General features: G+C 43.7%; 1 protein-coding gene across 6 annotated transcripts in view; it reads left to right on the plus strand.

Moving 5' to 3' along the window:
- Nucleotides 1-10242: 10242 nt before the first annotated feature.
- The window catches only part of FAM114A1 (family with sequence similarity 114 member A1), a 79645-nt gene continuing 70852 nt past the window's right edge, over nucleotides 10243-19035 (plus strand). For 2 of the 6 annotated variants that reach the window (XM_010365805.2, XM_030923159.1), the window contains exon 1: nucleotides 10243-10337. The gene's annotated coding sequence lies outside the window, so the exon portion shown is untranslated. Of the gene's footprint in view, nucleotides 10338-10668; nucleotides 11048-16188; nucleotides 16248-19035 lie in introns of those variants that run through there. The other 4 variants (XM_010365806.2, XM_030923163.1, XM_030923150.1 and 1 more) reach the window with 4 other exon arrangements.

Genomic DNA, 19035 nt, shown 5'->3' on the forward strand with positions numbered 1-19035 from the left:
CATAACTCAGAAACGTCTGCAAGGGGATGACAAAAACACAAAAATCAAGTAATAGCGAAGACAGCAATGACAGTTAAGCAAACAAAGAAACAGACAGTACTGGGCCGAACTCCCCACTTGGCCACTTACTGTGAGGCTTGGGACAAGTTCCTTAACCTCCATTTATTCATCCACAAAATGGGAGTACTTTTAGGAAAGATGCTGAATTTAAAGTGGCTGGAATAGTGACTGACATAGAAGAGAAGTCATAATAGTAAGGAGTCTGGTGTAAATCATACGGTTTTTTGTACGCTGAGGGGTAAAGATTTCAGGATATACTATGAAGCGAAGAAAATCAAGGTGCAGGCTGGGCACAGTGGCTCATGCCTGTAATCTCAGCACTTTGGGAGGCTGAGGTGAGTAGATTGCCAGAGGCCAGGAGTTCGAGACTGGCTTGGCCAACATGGCGAAATCCCATCTCTACTAAAATCACAAAAATTAGCTGGGTGTAGTGGCAGGTACCTGTACTCCCAGCTACTCAGGAAGATGAGGCAGAAGAATCACTGGAACCCAGAAGGCGCAGGTTGCAGTGAGCCAAGATTGCCTCACTGCACTCCAGCCTGGGCAAAAGAGTGAGACTCTGGCTCAAAAGAAAAAAAAAGAAAGAAAGAAAATCAAGGTGCAGAACTGTAAGAAGAGTATGACATCAATTATACAAAATCTAGCCTATTATACATTTACACAGGTTATCTTCTTGCCAGGCATTGCTGTGACTACTTTCCAAGTATGAACGTATTAAGGTGCTGTGAGATAAGTACTGTTACATCATCTCCACTTAGCACCCGGGCAGGAGCAGCTGGGTAATGGTTCCAGCTTGCACTGCTGGTCAGTGGTGGGACTGGGGTTCGAACCCAAGCAGTTTGGCCCCAGTGCCTATGCACTTCAGCATCACACCATGCACACTGCCTTATAAGACACCCTGTGTCTTCATAAGACACACAGAGAAGAGAGACACAGAGAAGCGGAGCATTTGCAAACAGAGGCAGAGACTGCGGTGTTGCAGTCGCAAGGCAAGGGATGCCTGGAGCTGCCAGAGGCCAGAGAGAGCATCACCCTATGAACACCTTGATTTTGAACTTCTGGCCTCCAGAACGCTGAGAGAATAAATTTTTGTTGTTTTAAGCCACACAGTCTGTGGTGATTTGTCATGGTAGCCACAAGAAACTTAATACAAGGGTCTACATACATATGTTGATAGAGGCATATGAATCTTTTTCTCTCAAAGGATACATAAGAAATGTTCACCTTTGAGCAGAAGAACTAAGAGAAATAGATTATTGGCCTTTTTTTTTTTTTTTTTTTTTTTTTTTTTTTTTTTTTTTTTTTTTTGAGACAGGGTCTTGCTCTGTTGCCTAGGGTGGAATAGAGTGGTATGATCACAGCTCATTGCAGCCTTGACTTTCTCTGCTCAGGTAATCTTCCCACCTCAGTCTCCCAAGGATCTGAGACCACAGGCATCCACCACCATGCACGGCTAATTTTTATATTTTTTTGCAGAGACAGGGTTTTGCCATGTTGCTCAGGCTGGTCTGGAATTCCTGGACTCAAACAATCCACCCACCTCAGCCTCCTAAAGTGCTGAAATTACAGGCTTGAGCCACCCCACCTGGCCTCTTCACCATTTTATGCTTTTTGTCCTGTTTGGATTCTTCACTATATATATGTATATATATCTTAATTTTTAAAAAAATAGTGTCACACTGGGATAAGTATTATAAATATAATCTAAGGCCACCAAATATACTGTCCCAATACAGACACAGGCAAAACATTATTTTGATGATTTTTACTTTTTAAAAAATGTTCTTTGCCTTTCTCCAGATAATTAATAAATAAATATTAGTGTCTACCAACAGCTTTAAAGTAAGTTATGTGACAGTTATCAATATCATAAGATACACATATGACAGAGATAAGATTGATAATTTTGGCTGGGTGCAGTGGCTCACACCTGTAATCTCAGCACTTTGGCAGACCGAGGCAGGCAGATCACCTGAGGTCAAGAGTTCAAAACCAGCCTGGTCAACACGGTGAAACCCTGTCTCTACTAAAAATACAAAAATTAGCTGGATGTGGTGGCTGGCGCCTGTAGTTCCAGCTACTCAGGAGCCTGAGGCATGAGAATCACTTGAACCCAGGAGGGGGAGGTTGCAGCAAGCTGAGATCACGCCACTGCACTCCAGCCTGGGCAACAGAATGAGACTCCGTCCCCACACACACACAAAGAAAATTGATAATTTATATAGTAAGTATTGGTAATAAACCTAAACTTCTCTGCTGAATTAAAAAAAAAAAAAAAAAAAGACAAGCCACAGACTGGGAGAAGGCATCTGCAACATGTGTAATCACAAAAGGGTTAATATACAAAATATATAAAGATTTCCTACAAATCAATTTTAAAATGACTAACGACCCCAATGGGCGGAAATGAGCAAAGGAGATCAGCAGATGGATAACAGGAAAGGAAACAGAAGTAGCTCAAACACATGGAAAGGTATGCATCCTCATTAGAACATGGGAAAATACAAATTAAGACAACCAGGAGACACTACTGCACACCCCTAAGTGGACAAAATTTAAAACATCTCGTAATACCAAATGGTGGCCAGAACATGAAGAAACAGGAGCACACGTACATGTCCAGAGATTCTGATGTAAGTGGTCTGGGAGGAGCCAGGCATACGTTTCATTTTGAAAGCTCTTTAGGTGAGTCGGTTTCATTCTAACCGCATGAAGATCAGGGGACTGAGACCTACAGGCTGGCCTGAGCACAACGCCCTCTAGTGGTCTATATTTTCTCGGGCGCACCCTTCACATCCCAGGGCTTGGGAGGTGGTGCAGGCCCTCACTGCTACTTCCAGATTACTTTTCTTCCTTCAAACCCACCCCTTCTCGTTGCAGTCATCTACTGAGCCCCATCGCTTCATCAAGTATTCTAGCACTACTCACTCACTGTTTCAGTCCGATACCATCCTTTTCATAATTTTAGTGATTTCCATAGCTACATAGAGACTCTTCCATTCACCTGGCCTCTGAGTTCTTGGAAATTCTCTCTTCTAATAATCTTGTCCTGCACCCTACTTCAGTCATGCATTCCCTTATGATATCCTAGATATCATCATTAGCAGTGGCTGCACCCCCTCCATAATCTCAGCTGCCTGAATCCCACTTTCCATCTGTCACCTCCAACTCTTCCTCTGATGCCAATGATTCCCCAGCCCCACTGCACTGGATTGAAAGATCATGCTCCATCCTCTTCATTATTCTTCTGTAGCTACCTACTCCTCTTTCCTCAACCCAGTTTAAATCCAGCTCTCCATTGGACTACACTGAGCTTGAGTGGCTGAATACAGTTGGAGAATATACCCACTCATACTGACTGGCTTACTTGAAATTTATGACTAGGTCCCAGCCTCAAGAGAGAGCAGCAATCCTCCTACCCTCCTTACTACCCTTCCCTAGCCCCTTCACTCTCCTACTCTCCTCTTTCACACCTCCTCTTGTCTCTTACACTTCCAAAATCTCCTTCTTGTGTCTAGGTCCTCGTTATCTCTCTGGTATGGAATACCCAAGGCTCAGTTTTGGACCACTTCTCTTCTAAATCCATGCATTCTCATCCGGGTCCATGGCTTCAAAACCATCTGCTTACTGATGTATCCTCAATTACCAGCTCCGGCCCAGACTTCCCTGAACTCCAGACTCTCACATTCAATAGCCTACTAAATAGTTGCTAAAACATTCTTGTTGAAAACCAACGTTCTCATGCAATGATGCTTCATTTTCACAATGAAAATAGATGTTAGCAGAGGAGCATTTCCACATCTTCCCCTGAAATTCTACAAGCCTCCCCTGCACGAGTTCTACATGAACTCTCCCTGTCCTTCGGAATGAACTCTGTGCCAAGATCCCCTTCCCACTGAGCACTGGGTCCCCTTCCTGCTCATCTACTCAAGGAAGTAACTCTTGCAATGATCTTCTCTCTATTGCATCAACATTTTTCTGCTCTGATATATTATTCCAATCATCTTTTTTTTCTTTTCTTTTAGGTAAGGTTTCACTCCCATCACCCAGGCTGGAGTGCAGTGGCACGATCTTTGGCTCACTGCAACCTTCACCTCCCAGGTTCAAGGGATTCTCATGCCTCAGCCTTCTGAGTAGCCTGGATTACAGGTGTATGCCACCACTCCCAGCTAATTTTTGTAATTTTAATACAGACGGGATTTTGCCACGTTGGCCAGGCTGGTTTTGAACTCCTGGCCTCAAGTGATCTGTGCGCCTTAGCCTCCCAAAGTGCTAGGATTACAGACTTGTGCCACCACGCCTGGCCCCAATCACTTTTTTTTTTTTTTTTTTTTTTTTTGAGACGGAATTTCGCTCTGTCGCCCAGGCTGGAGTTCAGGCAGTGGTGCAATCTCGGCTCACTGCAACCTCCGCCTCCCAGGTTCAAGCGATTCTCCTGCCTCAGCCTCCCAAGTAGCTGTGACTACAGGCACGTGCCACCATGCCTGGTTAATTTTTTGTATTTTTAGTAGAGACAGGGTTTCACCTTGTTAACCAGGATGGTCTCGATCTCCTGACCTCGTGATCTGCTGTTCTCAGTCTCCCAAAGTGCTAGGATTACAGGCATGAGCCACCGCACCCGGCCCCCAATCACCTTTTACAGCAATAATTTCTCCCATCTAAGAAAACAAAACAAAACAAAACAAAAACTCTCCCTTTGAATCCACAACCTTCCCCTCCTTGCTCCTCTATATACCAGAACTCCTTGCAAGAGCTGTTTACTGACTGTCTGTAATTGTTCTCCTCTCATTCTCTCAATTCTACTTCAATCAGGTTTCCTTCCCCACCAGTCAGGAGAAATAGCTCTTTTCAAGGTCACCAATGATCACCACATTGCCAAATCTATGGTCAATTCTCAATTTTTGGCTTAATTGAACTATTAGCAGCATTTAACACAGTTGAAAGATCCTGAAATGTTTTCTTGCCTGACTTCTTAGACCCCATACTCCCACTCCCCAGTCTCCATTCCCTGAATTTCCTGCTAGCTCACTGGCATTCCTTCCCAGTCTCCTTCTGGGTCCTCTTTATATCTCTGGCATGGAATACCCAAGATAGTCTTGGACCACTTCTCTAACTCCATGCACTCTTATCCTGGTCCTTCAAAACCATCTGTTTGCTGGTATCTCCTCGCTTACTATCTCCAGCCTAGACTTCCCTGAACTTCAGACTTTCACATTCAATAGCCTGAAAAATGCTTGATAAACCATTATTGTTGCAAGCCAAATGCCTGAATCTTTACTGCCTCTAACTCCCAACCTGCTCCCTCTTGCATCCTTCCTCATATCAATAAATGATATTTCTACTCTTCCAGTAGTGCAGACTAAAATCCTTAGAGTGATTAATGATTACTTTCTCCTTTGCTCAAACTCTACATTCAATCCATAGGCAAATTTTGTTGGATTTTTCTCTGAAATATGTCCATAAGCAAACACCTCTCATGTCCCCCACTACTCCCATGGTGGTCAAAGGCATCATCATCTCTCACCTGGATAACTGCAATGGCCTCCTAACTGGTATCCCAGCCTCCATCCTTCTCTCCCCTCCCACCTTCACCCGATCCCAATATGACTAGAGTCAGATACCAGAATCATACTCAAAGCCATAAGGATGCCCCCTTCTCACTCAAAGTATAAACCAAAATCCCTCTGCCCATCTCTCAGGCTCCACTACCTCTATGGCCTCATTTTCTTCTACTCTCCCCCATCCTCCCTCTGCTCCAGCCACACTGGTCACCTTACCTTTCTGTGAATGCATCCTCCATGCTCCCAAACTGCTCATGTAATCCCCTCTGCCTGAGACTGTCTACAGATATGGCCACTGTTCCTTTCCTTACTTCCTTAAAGTCTACATTGCAATGTCACTTTATCTGTAAAGACTTCCTTGACCACAGTTGGTCCTACCCATCATTCCCTAAACTCTGTAGATTCTATAGCCTGCTTTACTCCACCACCTCATATAGACCCTCTAGTTAGGATCTATCTCCCTTTCTATGGAGTCTAAGTTCTTGAATACCAGGAGTTTGCTTTGCTTCTTATGTATTCCGAGCACCTACAGCAGTATTTGGTACACAGTGCATGCTTTCAGAAAAGTTGTGTTGAATAAATGGTTGACCCATAATGAAGGGCAATTCAGCAATGTCTGGTAAAGGGGAACCAGCTCTTCCATTTCTTGCCTAGGATACTAGAAAATACATTCAAAAATGGCAATAGTAGCATTGTATGTAATTGAGTGACATATGAAACACATTAAAGTAGATCAATCGGGAAATAAATTGTGGCATATTCATACCCTCCTATTGACACGTGAAGCTAGCTGGGCTTCTGGGTCAGGTGGGGACTTGGAGAACTTTTCTGTCTACCTAAGGGATTGTAAATGCACCAATCAGTGCTCTGTGTCTAGCTAAAGGTTTGTAAATGCACCAATCAGCACTCTGTAAAAACGGACCAATTAGCACTCTGTAAAATGGACCAATTGGTTCTCTGTAAAATGGACCAATCAGCTCTCTGTAAAATGGACCAATCAGCAGGATGTGGGTGGGGCTAAACAAGGAAATAAAAGCAGGCCACCCGCCAACAGCCACGATCCACTAGGGTGCCCTTCCAGGGTATGGAAACATTGGTTCTTTTGCTGTTCACAATAAATTTTGCTGCTGCTGGCTGAGTCCCTACTACCTTTATGAGCTGTGACATCACAAGGGTCTGCGGCTGCATTCCTGGAGTTTGAGACCGGGAACCCCACTGAGAGGAGCAAACAACTCCTGAGGCACCACTTTTAAGAGGTGTAACACTCACTTGGGAGGTATGCAGCATCACTCTTGAAGTCAGAGAGACCATGAGCCCACCGGAAGGAGGAAACTCTGGACACATCTGAACATTGGAAGGAACAAACTCTGGACACACAATCTTTAAGACCTGTAACACTCATCGCAAGGGTCCGCAGCTTCATTCTTGAAGTCAGTGAGACTAAGAACCCACCAGAAGGAACCGATTTTGGACACACTGTTAAGACTTTGAAATAAATATGCTAGAGCTACATGTGTGAATATGAGTGATTCTCAAAAATGTAATGCAAGTTAACAAGTGTACAGGATGTCCTTAATATTCTAAAACACTGAAAAGCAATTATATATGCATTTATGGGTGAGGACGTATGCAGCAAATGTTTAGAAACATGAGTTGAAGGGGGTCTGTGCATGGTGGCTCACACGTGTAGTCTTAGCCCTTTGGGTTTGAGGCAGGAGGATTGCTTGAAGTCAGGAGTTTGAAACCAGCGGGGGCAATACAGCAAGACTACGACACTGCAAAAAATTTATAAATTATAAATTTATAAATTAGCAGGGTGCAGTGGCATCCTGTGGTCCTTAGCTCATCGTGAGGCTGAGGCAGAAGTATTGCTGGAGTCCAGGAGTTTGAGGCCACACTGAGCCGGGATCACACCACTGCACTCCAGCCTGGGTGACAGAGTAAGAACTTATCCCTAAAAAAGAAAGAAATATGGGTGGGAGGGGTATATGGCTACCTGCAGAGATGGAATGGATAGGGTTTCAAACATATCTAGCATTTTTTTCTTTGCAAAGAAAATTCTAAAATGCTGCAAAAAATTTGTTAAATCTAGATGTTATAGTATTCCCTACATTTTTTGCACTCTATCATATTATTATTTTCTTTTCTATATGTCCAGAAAAATTTTAAATGAACTTAAAATGTTTTACAATACAAATAAAATATCTGAAATAAAATCTGGTAGTCCTGGAAGCAGCTACATGAGTAAAAGGGCGAAATTTGCAGTTGGTAAAACAAAAAACAAACTTGTTGCCAGGATAGTTTGGTTTATTTTCTTCATTGGATAGGTGTGGTTTGGGTCAAAGGAGAAGACGAACTCAGCCCTCTAAAAGGAGAACATCTGATTGGGCTATTACAGCTCAGCAGGGCGGGGAAGGCAAGTTAGCAAAGGTGCTTGCTGTCTCTGGGCAGGAGCAGAAGTGCCAGTCACAGACGTTTGTGTATATGCTACACCAAAACACACCTGTTGCAAGTGGAACGTAATTTGATAACACTCACAAAGCCAGAACTGGAAGGGATGGTGTAGAGCAATGCTATTGATTTTAGAGGTGGAAAAACTGAGTTACAGAAGCCAAGTGTTAGTCAACGTTCAAAGTCTTGCTCAATTCAAAAAGGCTATTGATCTCAATTAAAGCAGTTTCCACCCATTCTCACATTAAGACAACTTTCTAGTTTTTCTGTGAATTTAAAAATAACAGGCTGGGCGTGGTGGCTCACGCCTGTAATCTCAACACTTTGGGAGGCCGAGGTGGGCAGATCACTTGAGGTCAGGAGCTCAAGACCAGCCTTGCCAACATGGCAAAACCCCGTCTCTACTGAAAACATGAACATTAGCCAGGCATGGTGGCGGGTGCCTGTAATCCCAGCTACTCGGGAGGCAGAAGAATCGCTTGAACCCAGGAGATGGAGATGGTGCCTCTGAACTGCAGCCTAGGCCACAAATCAAGACTCTGTCACCCTAAAAAACATAACAAAATAAATATTCAGTAGCTTAAAAAATTATTAATATGAAAATATTTAATGAAAATTTAAAGAAAAAATATAATTGGGCACGGTGGCTCATGCCTGTAATCCCAGCACTTTGGGAGGCTGAGGTGGGTGGATCACCTGAGATTAGGAGTTCGAGACCAGCCTGGCCAACATGGTAAAACCCCGTTTCTACTAAAAAATACAAAAATTAGCCGGGTGTGGTGGCACACACCTGTAATCCCAGCTACTGGGGAGGCTGAGGCAGGAGAATTGCTTGAACCCGGGAGGCAGAGGCTGCAGTGAACTGAGATCATGCCACTGCATTCCCGCCTGAACGACAGAGCAAGATTCTGTCTCAAAAAAATTAATTAATTAATTAATTAATTAATATATATGGAAGAAACTGGAATATAAGTAACAACTTAATTGTCTGTCAAAAAGAGAATGATTGAATGAAATATAATTACAAACATATAGCAATACGTAAGACAAGTCTTAGAAGAGTGGTTTTGGTTGATATGTATTGACCAAGAAAGATGATTACAATATGTATAATATGTAATAGGGGAAAATTTACAAAATATGTCAACATCTCACCATTTTTATAAAAAAGCAAACAAAAGCTGTTTATGCACACTTGTATTTATATACGCTTAGAAAAGCTATGGTAGGATCCACACACTATAAAAAATGGTAGTGATATTGAAGGGGAGAGGGTGAGGCTATATTTTCTTTAACTTTGAATTCATAATTTTTTAAAAACAAGAGGGTATGGAGTGGGAGAAAGAAGAGAAAATCTGCCTTAAACACATCGCTCACAAAGAATCACTGTTTTTTAATTGTATTTCCCCCGACTTTTATATAAAACACAAAATTGTTTACAAAACTAGTTAATACTGTAAACACTGCACTTCCTCTGCATCTGAGTTCATATTAAGCCATATTTGAGGAAGGCCTTAATATATGGCCTTCCTTCCATGTCAACGAATTCTCATATTTAAGGGCTACAACATATTCCATGTCTGAAGCTACTGTAGCTTACTTCACCAGTCTTACTGGGGGACATTTAGATTGTCTCCAGCTTCCCCCCGCAGAAGCAACTACAACAAACATCCTTGTATATACATGTTTGCCCATTTGACTGCCTACTTAGGACAAATTAGCAAATGTGGAATTCCTAGGCCAAAGCTAATACATCGGAACTTTGACCCACAGCTCCAAACTGGCCTTCTGGAAAGTGGGTTTTCGCTGTTTCTTTGGGGTTTGTTTGTTTGTTTTAAATCTATCACACTCCCACCGACAGGGCAAGGGAGTGCTGCTTAACGCAGAATCAGAAGCTCAAACTTTAGCTGAACTTGGGCGACCTCTTCCCAGTGACACAGCGGCGGTTTTCCAAGCGCTTTTAAGGAAAGGAAAGGGAACCCCGAGACCCACCCGCCCTCGGTTGGACAGGGGGCGCGCTCTGGCTCTCCGCGCTGGCACAGGGGTGGGACAAACCAAATTTCCAGGAGGCTCGCCCAGCGCGGGCCCTGCCCCTCGCAGCGTGGGGGTGGCCGGGCGTCCCAGCGGCGCTCCCGTGGGGCGGGGCGCAGGCGGGGCGGGGCCCCCTCTCCAGCCGCCCGCCCCCTGCCCGCTCCCCGCCGGCCCTGCAGACGTGGCGGGGCGGGACCCGCCGGGCACTCCTGCGCGTACTCGGCCGCCTGAGCGGTAAGAGCCCCGGGCAACCTGTCCCCATGCCCTTCCCCGGGGGGCGGGCGAGCGCGCGGGCGGCCGCCCTGGGGTAGTGGGAACACCATACCGTGGCACCTTGTCTGGGACCCACGAATCCTGCCCTCTGCGTTAGTGAGAAGCCGCGGTCAGGGAGGACCTGGCTCTGGGGTGAGGGTCCAGGGTGGCGCGGTCGAGGGCCCTGCGTGGGTGCGGGCGTGTGAGTGTGTGTGTGTGAGTGTGTGTCGCTCCGGGTCCACGCTCATGCACACACCCACACGCCCACACTCAGGGTCTGCTCCCTCGGCCGGCGTGAACCTCCGCGGAGCCTGCCAGGATCTCCCAAACTATCCAGTCCTGGCACCAAGGAAGTCTGGAAAAGTGCCCCAGTGGCTCGGGGCCAAGTCAGAGGCGGGCTGCAGGGTCCCCCAGCCCGGGCACGGAGGGAGCAGGTCCCTGTAAGACAGAGGCCTCTTCCCATGGTGCGCCTGCCCTCGGCCTTGGCACAGGGAGCTCAGGCCTTGACCTCCCCGCTCCCTCGCCTTACCCCTCCTCCAGCAGCCGACCCACGCCCTGCTTGCTCTTCCAGTCCAGCCAACACTCCAAGCAGGCACCGCCTCCATTCGCAGCCCCCGGGATGAGTCTCACTCCCTACCCCAGCTCCCCAGGCCCCCTCCACCCAGTCGGCTAGCCCTCGCCCCTGCCATCCGGTGAGTATTTCCAGGCACCTCAGACCAGGCGCCTGATCGTCACTGCCTTTTCCTAAGTAGGAAGACATCGCTCTATGGGCTGTGAGAGCATTAGCTTTGCCCTACTGATCCCATTCGTTCCCGTCCTAAACATCTTGAAGGACACAGGCAGGTGGCTTTTTAAATCAGTGTCCTCTGAACTCCCTGTGACCTCAGCCAACCTGTGACAACTGAGAATGAGACAGGCTGTATCCTCAGAGCCTCTTTTTGCCCTCTCTGCAGCCCAGTGGCTCCTTCTCTACCTCACTCATATGCCTGTGTCCCCTCCCTCCTTTCTTCCATCAAGCCTGAGCTTGGGAAATAATCTGATAAACTTCTTACATTGTAACCTTTAAGTGAAGGAATGAGACTTTAGGGATGGATTTGAGGCACAAGTGAGCCAATGCAGAAGGAATTTGAGGGTGGGAGGGGGCCTTCTTGAATCTGAGCAATTCAGACCATAAAAGTAAACTTGTCTTTCTTTATTTGACCAGGCTTATCTCAAACTTGGTTTCTCTTTTATTAATATCAAACACAATATATTTCAATCCAGTAAATATCTGAGGGACAGAAATGAACCTAGGTGCTGTTGGTCATAGTCTTGGAGGACAGAATGGCAGAAGTAAATACTCCATAAATACATGCAGCAGAAATCTGTGCAAAGTGCCAAAAACGTAGAAGAGGGAGCAGTTATTTCACTGGAAGGAGTGGGGCAGATTAAGGAAAAATTCGCAATGAAAGAGAACATTAGACATTGGGTATCCAGAGGAATAGGAATTTGCCAGGCAGCTGGAGGAAGGGCAGCACCGGGGCAGAGGAACCAACGTAAGCAAAGGCAGGGAGATGTGAAGAGTTATGGGGAATGGAGAAAAGACTGGTGAGGCAGGAGTGGAGGGCACTGAGAGTTGCAAGAGGTGGAGAGAGATTGGAGCTGGATTATGATGGGAAGTGCGAAGATATTTACACCTAATGGTTTTTAAACAGGGGAGGAAGTAGGTCCAACAATGCCTGGCAGTCACACAGAGAATAGGCTGAAGCCTGGGTACATAGACTTGTCAAGCCTTATACAAACTCACACAAACTGTTACAACCTGATTAAGAGCCTCTCATACAGAGATTTTATTCCTGGTCCTTCGCTGACCAACACTTTTTTTTTTTTAAACTGGGGAAGATGACCTCACACAGGATATCATGCTAACCAAATTTTTATGCTGCCAACTGAGGCCATTTTTTAAAAAATCCATCTACTGTCACCACTATTGCATAAAATGAAAGGCATTTTAATACCAAGAAAAAGCACAAAGGCTGAGCTTGCAAGATGAAGGCAGGCTTTTACATTCAATAAATTCAGATTTATGAAAAACTTGCGATCTTGTCCTAATTTTTCTCTATCATCACAGACTTGCCCCAGTCCTGCAGGTGGGGTTTGGAAAAAAACCATCCAAATCAGTTTGTCCATCCTAGCTTTACAGAGGAGCAGGTGTAAGCGCAGTGAGGATGAGCAAGTTGTGTGCCCACAAAGGGATGCTGGGACCACAGGCCACATCTCTTGACGCCTGCAGGGCACAACTCTTTCCACCTCTGAATACCATTGCTCCCACCTCTCATTATTCTCCACGCAGCCTCGTGTCCTGGCCTCCCAGACACCTGTCCTGAATCGCTAGAGTCCATCCCTGATGCTTGGACATTTGCACATGCTCTCATCCCACCAGGCTTGAATTACCCACATCAAAGACACTTTCAAGGTTCTCCTTTGCACAGGGTCAGTCTAGTTCAGGCACATCTGTCCTTGATTTACTGTGCTGTTTTGCATCACTTTTTAACTGTTTTGTGTTAGCTCCTCAAACAGATGATTCATTTCTGAAGGATAGTGACCATACTTTTTTTATACTTATTTTTGGAGCTGGGATGTTGCTGCTTCAATACCTCGCATAGTACTGGGAGCATTTTCAGTGATGAATGAATTTACTCATGAAAAACTAACTTATTCCCAGCCCACAAAGGCTTCTTTATATGCCACCCTTCCTCTCCTTAGAGTTTCCTGAAGCAGCCTCCTTGTTGCTGTGGGTTGAGTCTCCTTAGCCTCCAGGCCACGAGACATGGCTACAGTGATCAATCTTCCTAACCATAAATCAGGAAAGGTTTCTAAGTCTGGCTTATGGAACACCCAGATGGAGATGGAAAGTGTCCCAGGAAACACAGTGCTTGTCACGACTGTAATCCTGGTGGACTCCAGCAGCCCCTGCTCAGAAACAGTTGTGTGTTTCAAACACGCAGTTTCTAGTGGTTTCATACAAAAGGGTACAGTCTGAAAAATGATTACATTTCCCCCAACATGATAGCATCCACAGTCGATAAAGGTCTACCAGAACAACCGAACAAAAAATAAATTTGTTTTTGTTTTGATTTGGGGAAAATTAGACCTGTAACAAGGAGAGATAAATATAGATTAGAGATACACACAATTAGAAATTGAAATAGGGCTGATCTTGCATGACCCTTTTTTTTTTTTTTTTACAATTAGAAATTGAATCAGGGCTTTTTTTTTTTTTTTTTTTTTTTTTTCTTTTTTGAGTCAGGGTCTTACTGTGTCACCCAGGCTGGAGTACAGTGGCATGATCTTGGCTCACTGCAGCTTCTGCCCCCCAGGTTCAAGCAATTCTTATGCCTCAGCCTGCAGAGTAGCTGGGATTATAGGCACATGGCACCATGCCCAGCTAACTTTTTTGTATTTTTAATAGAGACAGAATTTCATTCTGCTGGCCAGGCTGGTCTGGAGCTCTGGCCTCAAGTGATCCGCTTGCCTTGGCCTCCCAAAGTGCTGGGATGTGAGCCACTGTGCCTGACCGATGACCATTTTTAAAGTTAACAGATGTAAAGATCTAGAATTTCTAAAATTTATAAATTATCCATAAATATTTTAAACAATAATCTATAAATATTTTAAAGAATCCATAAATATTTTTTAACAATGCCTGTTTACATCTTACAGCTGAGTTTCTGGGGTATTTCTGAAAGGATGGTTTGTGTTGGTTGAATGGAGAGCAGCCACAGAGAAGAGTTTTATTGCAGCACTTTTTCTACATTTGGGATAAACTCACCTAAGGCAATTTGGCCATCAGAGATAGGTAAGGGCTATAGATTTCCTCCTCTGCAACTTCCCTACCAAGAACTAAATTACCAGGAATCCAAGTTCACTGATGGAATTCTGCCATAAACCCACACATGTATTAGCAAACAGGCTTAGTTAACCAGTCTGTTCTTATAAGCTCAAGGAAGTCCTAGCTCACTGTCCTTTTAGGCCTGTGTTCTAGAGGCAGGACTCAGCTAAGCTTCTAGTCACCTTCAGGCTTTGAAGTCCTGCATTCAGCTAGAGGCCCTAGCTCCAAAGAACCCTACTCCAAAGGATAAGTCAGCTGCTGGATTCAGTGCAATCTCATATCTTGGCTGTAGAAGCAGAGAAGGCACCTATACGCTCTTTCTTGCCGATTCACATATCTGAGGCATCTTTCGTGTCACCGGTGAAAAATTATTTCTCATATCCTTTATGCTAATTAGCATACCCTGGGGTGCCCATCAGAGAAGACGGTAGTTGAACCCTCTCAAAAAAGGTGGACACCTCATTACAGATTTTTAAGGGCTTACTAAAGACCCCTGGATAGTATATTCCTGAATAAGGCACTTCAGATGTCATCCATCCACCCTTAGGGCATAAATTAAAACTAAGTTAACATGCACGTGTCACGTAGTATATGCTAAACTATTTTAGGACACTTCATGAACAAGATAGCAACACTTGAGGACAAGGCTTGTACATTCAGGTATTCATAATGGTTTTTATTTACCCATAAGTGTTTATCCCAGCCAGATTTATTCTGATGTTCCTGCTTATAGAAAAGTGAAATAGTTTGGGACTTCTTAATAATCCAGATTAATAATAAGGATTTTCAAATTACCTTACAAACAAATAAAAAGATCAGACAATGTCTACCATCTACTGATTGAAAAAATGAGAATAAAAGTGATGGCAAGGTATCATTTATTCATGAACCCACTCTCCTCATTCTTGTGTCACTAGGACTCATGTGAGGATAATAAATTAAGACAGGGAAATCTTTAGGCCATGGCAATCAAGCAAAGTCCTAGGCCATGGGTAAGCAAACATTTTCGGAAACAGGCCAGATAGTACATATTTTAGGCTTTTTGACTTTGCAGGCCATATGGCCCATGTTGCAACGACTCAACTCTGCTATTGTAGTGCCAGAGAAACCACCACGGCCCCATATGTAAACAAAGGGTGTATGTCTGGTCCAATAAAACTGTTTACAAAAACAGACAGAGGACAAAATTTGGCCAGCAGACTGTGGTTTGCCAACACCTTGTCCTAGGCTAGCCCTGATTCAGAGAGAGGTTTTCACAAAGATTTTATAAACTTCCAAATGACAACAGCCTTTGTAGCAGCTCCCATCAATTCTACTCACCTCCCATAAACCACCCACGATACTACCCCTTCTCTATACAGTGGGTTTCTATCATTGTTGGCTATTTCAGCTAGGCTTGAACCTGGCTCCTTGACAGCCCACGGGCAACCTTGAATATCCTAAACTTTGTATACCAGCTCGAGGGAAGTTTGCATTCTTTGCCATTCTTACATGTAGACTTGTTTACAGGAATGTTATCACTGAATTCAAGGTCTGGCAGATATTTTTGCTTATACAAATACATTGTAACTCAATTAACTGGGAGGTGAAGGAAAAAAAGAAAGACAATACGGAAATGTCAAGTCATTTGGAACCATCTGCTGTAAGAAAGCTCCTGAGTGTCTTTACACAAATATTAATATAACTCAACAGGCATATTTGTTGAGCTCCCTACTATGCACGGGAAGCTATGCCAAGTACTATGTAGAATATGAATACAAAACAAGGAAGGTCTTTGTCTTTATAGAATTTACAACTCATAGGAAAAACTGAAACAACTCTAGCCAAAGAGGACTTTAATTGTCTAAAGTAAGACAAACACAAAATACCCTCAGAAGGGTTCAGAAGGAAAATGTTCAACCTGGAGGAACAAAGAATGGAGAAGGCGGTTATTTTAACTGGGACTTCAGTGTGCAAAAGAACAACATATGGAACCAACAGCCCCCTGAGGGTCTCTTGTGGATGTGCCAGGCATTGCACAGGTATTTACACTGTCTCATTTAAGGTTTTGTAGAAAAACGTGGGAGGTAAGCCTGGTGGGATCAGAGCACAGAGGTCCCTGGATACCAGCTGAAGCATGTGGCCTCATTTCAGGAGGGAGAGGAAGGGGGAGCTCCTGAGGATGTGTGAGCAGGAGAGCCATGTAATTAGAGCCGTGAGGTGAACGACGGAAAGTAAGGGGAAGAGCTGCAGTGAACAGGGGAACCCAATACTCAAATAGTCATCATGAACCATAATGAGGACCTTGCCGTGACAATAGGAGTAAAAGAATGCAGATGCATTCTCAATAAAGAGCCTCTAGGATTTGGCCACTGACTGAATTAAGAAAAGAGGCAGATGGCATTGCTGATAGGGCTCTGATGTGGTTCAGTCTCAAAGTCAGACATGGGCTCAAATTTCAAATGTACAATTTACTAAAAGTGTGACTTCTGAGCTTCAGTGTCCTTGTCTGTAAAATGGAGCTGATAACATTCAACTCACAGGAGATAATACATTTTAAAAGCATGGATACAGTAAGCACTCAATAAATGATAGCTGTTGATAACATATATTCTTGAGAGGGTGAAAGTGTGGTCAATGACAGCCCTGAGTTATTGGGAAAATCTGTGTGTGAGACGGTATCTCATTATGGTTTTTATTTGCATTTCTCTAATGATTAGTGGTGTTACGCATTTTTTCATATGCTTGTTGGCCACCTATGTGTTTTCTTTTGAGAAGTACCTGTTTATGTCATTTGCCCATTTTTTAATGGTTTTTATTTTGTTTTGTTTTGTTTTTTGCTTGTTGATTTAAGTTCCTTACAGATTCTGGATATTAGACCTTTGTCACATGCATAGTTGCAAATATGTTTCTGCCATTATGTAGGTTGTCCATTTACTCTGTTGATAGTTTCTTTTGCTGTGTAGAAGCTCTTTTGTTTAATTACCTCCCCCTTGTCAATTTTTGGTCTTGTTGCAATTGCTTTTGGAGTCTTTGTCATGAAATCTTTGCCAGGGCCGATATCTAGGCTATAGTATTTCCTAGGTTCCTAGGTTTTCTTTCAGAGTTTTTGTAGGTTTTGGTTTTACATTGAAGTCTTTAGTCCATCTTGAGTTGATTTTTGTATATGGTGTAAGGAAGGGGTCCAGTTTCAATCTTCTGCATACGACTGGCCTGTTATCCCAGCACCATTTATTGAATAGGGAGTCCTTTCCTCATTGTTTGTTATTGTTGGCTGTGTCAAAGATCAGATGGGTTAGGTGTGTGGCTTTATTTCAGAGTTCTCTATTCTGTTCTATTGGCTTATGTGTTTTGTTTTTGTGCCAGTACCATGGTGTTTTGGTTACTATAACCTTGTAGTGTAGTTTGAAGTTGGGTGGTGTGATGCCTCCAGCTTTGTCCTTTTTGCTTAGGCATGCTTTAGCTATTTGGGCTATTTTTTAGTTCCACATGAATTTTAGAATATTTTTTTCTAATTATGTGAAAAGCATCATTGGTAGTTTGATAAGAATAGCATTGAATCTGTACATTGCTTTGGATTTTAACAATAATGATTCTTCCTATCCACGAGCATGGAAAGTTTTTTCATTTGTGTCATCTCTGATTTCTTTGAGCAGTGTTTTGTAATTATCGTTGTGGAGCTCTTTCATCTCCCTGGTGAGCTGTATTCCTATGCATTTTATTCTATTTGTGGCTATTTTGAATGGAATTGCATTCTTGATTTGGCCCTCAGCTTGGACGTTATTGGTGTATAGAAATGCTACTGAGTTTTGTACATTGATTTTGTATCTTGAAACTTTGCTGAAGCTGTTTATCAGATCTAGGAGCTTTTGGGCAGAGACTATGGGATTTTCTAGGTGTAGAATCATATCACCTGCAAAGATAGTTTGTCTTCCTCTCTTCCTATTTTATTTCTTTCTCTTGCCTGATTGCTCTGTCTAGGACTTCCACCGTTGTGTTGAATAGAAGTGGTGAGAGTGGGTATCCTCATCTTGTTCTGGTTCCTAAGGGGAATGCTTCCAGCTTTTGCCCCTTCAGTATGATGTTAGCTGTTGGTTTGTCATAAAAGTCTCTTATTACTTTGAAATATGTCCCTTCAATGCTTAGTTTGTTGAGACAGAACATTTTTATTACCACTGAAACTTCCATTGAATAGTGCTGCTCTACCTGATATCAATAATTTGTAAGCTTCAAAAGAGTTTTCTGCTTTAATGACTACATTCCTTATATGGTTTCTACCTCACTTCTTACCCTTCCAGTTTATCCTTGACTAAACCATCGTCTAGACCTTCATCAGCTGGTCCCCAGCAAGGCATACTGTGTGTATACAGGTCTCTTTCTCACTGTGAATTTCTGACAAAGACGTTGCAAAACTAAATGGCAAGTAGTTTTTTGATAAGTGCTCAGGTATTTTCTAGACTCATTCCTTTTTTTTTTTTTTTTTTGGAGACAGAGTCTCACTCTGTCACCCAGGCTGGAGTGCAGTGACACGATCTCGGCTCACTGCAGCCTCCACCCACTAGGTTCAAGCAATTATTGTGCCTCAGCCTCCTAAGTAGCGGGGACTACAGGTGCGTGCCACCATGCCCAGCTAATGTTTGTATTTTTAGTAGAGACAGGATTTCACCATGTTGGCCTTGGCTGGTCTTGAACTCCTGGCCTCATGTGATCCACCCACCTCAGCCTACCAAAGTGCTGGGATTACAGGTGTGAGCCATTACGCCTTGCCTTCTTATGCTTATTCTCATTATTGCTACAAATATAATTAATAAAGCCAGATTCAATAATTTT

The sequence above is a fragment of the Rhinopithecus roxellana genome, chromosome 2 (genome assembly GCF_007565055.1).
Source record: "Rhinopithecus roxellana isolate Shanxi Qingling chromosome 2, ASM756505v1, whole genome shotgun sequence".
NCBI lineage: Eukaryota > Metazoa > Chordata > Mammalia > Primates > Cercopithecidae > Rhinopithecus > Rhinopithecus roxellana.